At 42.2% G+C, this 3,788-nt stretch overlaps 1 non-coding gene across 1 annotated transcript; it reads right to left on the bottom strand.

Moving 5' to 3' along the window:
- Window positions 1-229: 229 nt before the first annotated feature.
- On the bottom strand, window positions 230-336 carry LOC130727076 (small nucleolar RNA R71). The gene has a single exon (XR_009015116.1). It is a non-coding gene; the product is annotated as a small nucleolar RNA R71 (small nucleolar RNA).
- Between the last annotated feature and the right edge of the window lie 3,452 nt (window positions 337-3,788).

The following is a 3,788-nucleotide window of genomic DNA, read 5'->3' as shown; positions in this document are numbered from 1 at the left end:
AGGTTCCTCGGATGATCCTCATGCTCATATGGAGAAGTTCATCCGAAATTGCAACACTTATCGTGTGGTGAATGTTCCTTCGGAAGCAATCCGGTTGAGCCTATTTCCCTTCTCGTTGAAGGACGCAGCAGAGGAATGGCTGAATTCACAAAATCAAGGGAGTCTCACTACTTGGGAAGACCTTGTAGAAAAATTCACAACGAGGTTCTTCCCGAGGTCTCTTTTGAGGAAATTGAAAAATGATATCATGACCTTCGCACAATCCACAGATGAAAATCTTTATGAGGCTTGGGAGCACTTTAAGAAGCTTTTGAGGAAATGTCCTCAACACAATCTCACCCAAGCGGAATGTGTGGCGAAGTTCTATGATGGTTTGTTATATTCATCAAGGTTTGGCTTGGACGCGGCCTCGAATGGGGAGTTTGACTCTCTGCCCTCACAAGCGGGGTATGATTTGATAGAGAAGATGGCTGTGAGGGCCATGAACTCCGAGAATGAACGCCAAATCCGAAGAAGTTCTTTTGAAGTTGAAGCTTATGACAAGATCATGGCCTCCAACAAGCAACTCTCCGAGGAAATGGCGGTAATCCGGAAACATATAGAGGAGACCAAGTCAAGTGGAGCCAAGATAACTTGCTTGGAGTGTGAGTTTTGTGGTGGGACTCATGTTAGTAACCAGTGTACTCTTAATGATGGTGATGGTGAGACCAAAGCATCAATGCATGGAGGAGGAGTCCCAACCATAGAGCAAGATCCATTTGTCCAGCTGCAAATTGTTGCAAAGGCGGTTGGCAAGAGGAGTCTAGAGGAGCTGATCGAGAGATTCATTGATCATTCAGTAAGTAATTACAGGAGCCACGAGTTAGCTATAAAGAGCTTGGAGAGTCAATTGGGGCAGCTAGCGAAGCAAATGTCCGAAAATCACCAAGGTAAGTTCTCTTCCGAAACTTTGGCTTTAACTGAGCAAGAAAATATTGTTGTTGTCTCTACTTGGAGTGGAAGAGTGTTACATGAGCCAGAGAAAAAAATTGAGGGAGAGAAAAATGAGGAAGCTGAGGTAGAGAGAGATGAGGGTGTTATGGAGGAAAGAGCTAGAGAGCCCACTAGAACTAGGATTGTTAACACTCATATCCCTGAACTCCGCAAGATTCCATTTCCTAAGGCTTTGGTGAAGAAAAATCTGGATAAACAATTTTCTAAGTTCTTGGAAGTTTTCAAAAAGCTCCATATTAATATTCCTTTCTCCGAAGCCTTAGAGCAAATGCCAATCTATGCTAAGTTCATGAAAGACATTCTCAGCAAGAGAAGGAAGTTGAGTGAGGTTGATGAAACTATATTGATGACCGAAGAGTGTAGTGTCATTTTGCAAAGAAAGATGCCTAAAAAGAGGAGAGATCCCGGGAGCTTTACTATTCCGGTAGAAATAGAGGGGTTAACTGTGGTAGAAGCCTTGTGTGATTTAGGGGCGAGTATCAATTTGATGTCGCTCAGTATGTTTAAAAGGTTGAACTTAGGTTAGGTTACCCAAACTATGATTTCTTTGCAAATGGCGGACAGATCTTTAAAAACCCCTTACGGGATCATTGAGGATGTTGTGGTTAAGGTGGATAAGTTTGTCTTCCCAGTGGATTTTGTCATTCTAGACATGGAAGAGGACTCAAAAGTCCCTCTCATTTTGGGGAGACCATTCTTAGCCACTGGTGAGGTTGAAATTAAAGTGGCCAAGGGAACTCTAACTTTGAGAGTGGGTGAAGATGAGGTCCTCTTTAATATCTTCGACTCCTTAAAACACCAAGCGGATGAGGAAATTTTTCGGTGTGAAGTGGTTGATGAGCTTGTGTGTGAAGAGTTTGTTAGGATATCTATTAAGGACCCCTTGGAAACAACAATCATGGAGGGGCTAGAAATAAAGGACCAAAATCTTGAGAGTGAACTTGACTCCTTGTACCATGAGGTGAATGCTAATCTATCTCAATTAGAATATGTCTCATCTCTTGCCACCAAAAGCATTTGGAAAGAAGAATTAATTAGGGATGAGGAGATTCCAATTGATGAGAAGAGTGAGCTCAAGCCACTCCCTTCCTCTCTCAAGTATGCTTATCTTGAGGAAGGTGAGAATAAACCTGTTATTTTGCGTAGTGCTCTCACACCTTTAGAAGAGGAGAAACTCTTCAGAGTTTTGAGGGATCACAAGTCAGCTTTGGGTTGGACTATTGATGATATCAAAGGTATTAGTCCTACGATATGCATGCATAAAATTTTGTTGGAAGAAAATTACAAACCTATAGTCCAACCCCAAAGAAGACTTAACCCTTCCATGAAGGATGTGGTGAGGAAAGAGATAATTAAATTGCTTTATGCAGGTGTGATTTATCCAATTTCAGATAGTGAATGGGTAAGTCCCGTTCAAGTGGTTCCTAAGAAATGAGGCATCACAATGGTTGCCAATGAGAATAATGAGTTGATTCCCACTCGTCAAGTGACGAAGTGGAGGGTTTGTATTGATTATCGAAGGTTGAATTCAGTAACTAGGAAGGACCATTTTCCTTTACCTTTCATAGATCAAATGCTTGATAAGTTGGCAGGGCATCAATATTATTGTTTCCTTGATGGTTACTCCGGGTACAACCAAATTTGTGTTGCTCCGGAAGACCAAGAGAAGACGGCATTCACTTGCCCTTACGGCGTGTTTGCTTACAAGAGAATGCCATTTGGGCTTTGCAATGCCCCAGCCACTTTCCAAAGGTGTATGTTCGCTATTTTCTCTGACTTGATAGAGACTTGCATTGAGATTTTTATGGACGACTTCTCTGTTTTTGGTCCAAATTTTGATGCTTGTCTAGGGAATCTAGCCTTGGTATTGAAGAGATGTCAAGAGACAAACTTGGTCTTGAATTGGGAGAAGTTCCATTTCATGGTTAGGGATGGCGTAGTTCTTGGACACAAGGTGTCCGAAAAGGGGATTGAGGTTGATAGAGCTAAGATTGAAGTCATCGAAAAGCTCCCTCCCCCGACTAATGTCAAGGGTATTAGGAGTTTCCTTGGGCATGCTGGATTTTATAGGCGGTTTATTAAAGACTTTTCCAAATTAGCTAAGCCTATGACCAATTTGGTTGAGAAGGAAGCACCTTTTACTTTTGATGAGAATTGTTTGAAAGCTTTTGAGTCTATTAAAGGAAGTTTGGTGACAGCCCTTTTATTGTTGCTCCGGATTGGTGTCTACCATTTGAGATCATGTGTGATGCTAGTGATTTAGCTTTAGGGGCTGTCTTGTGTCAAAAGAAAGAAAGAGTGTTGTACGTGATATACTATGCGAGTAGAGTTTTGAGTGAGGCCCAAAGGAACTACACTACAACTGAAAAAGAGTTGTTGGGTGTAGTCTTTGCTTGTGAAGTTTAGGCCTTACATTTTGGGTTTTAAAGTTATTGTTCATACTGACCATGCTGCTTTGAGACATTTGTTTGCTAAACAGGACTCTAAGCCGAGGTTGATTCGATGGGTCTTACTCCTTCAAGAGTTCGACCTTGAGATCATTGACCGCAGAGGCAAGGACAATGGAGTAGCAGACCATTTGTCGAGATTGGAAGGTGGGGCATGCAGCCCAATACCTATTAGGGAGGAGTTTCCGGATGAGAAACTCCTAGCTGTTTCCACCGAGAAATCCCTACCCTGGTATGTACATTTTGCTAATTACCGTGTTGCTGGACTTATTCCCCATGACTTGACCTGGCAGAATAAGAAGAGACTCCTGCATGATGCAAAATCTTACCTCTGGGAGGATCCTTATC

Source organism: Lotus japonicus, chromosome 6, assembly GCF_012489685.1.
Source record: "Lotus japonicus ecotype B-129 chromosome 6, LjGifu_v1.2".
Lineage (NCBI taxonomy): Eukaryota > Viridiplantae > Streptophyta > Magnoliopsida > Fabales > Fabaceae > Lotus > Lotus japonicus.
Note: the sequence above shows the minus strand (reverse complement) of the source record. Positions and strands in the feature narration are given on the sequence as shown.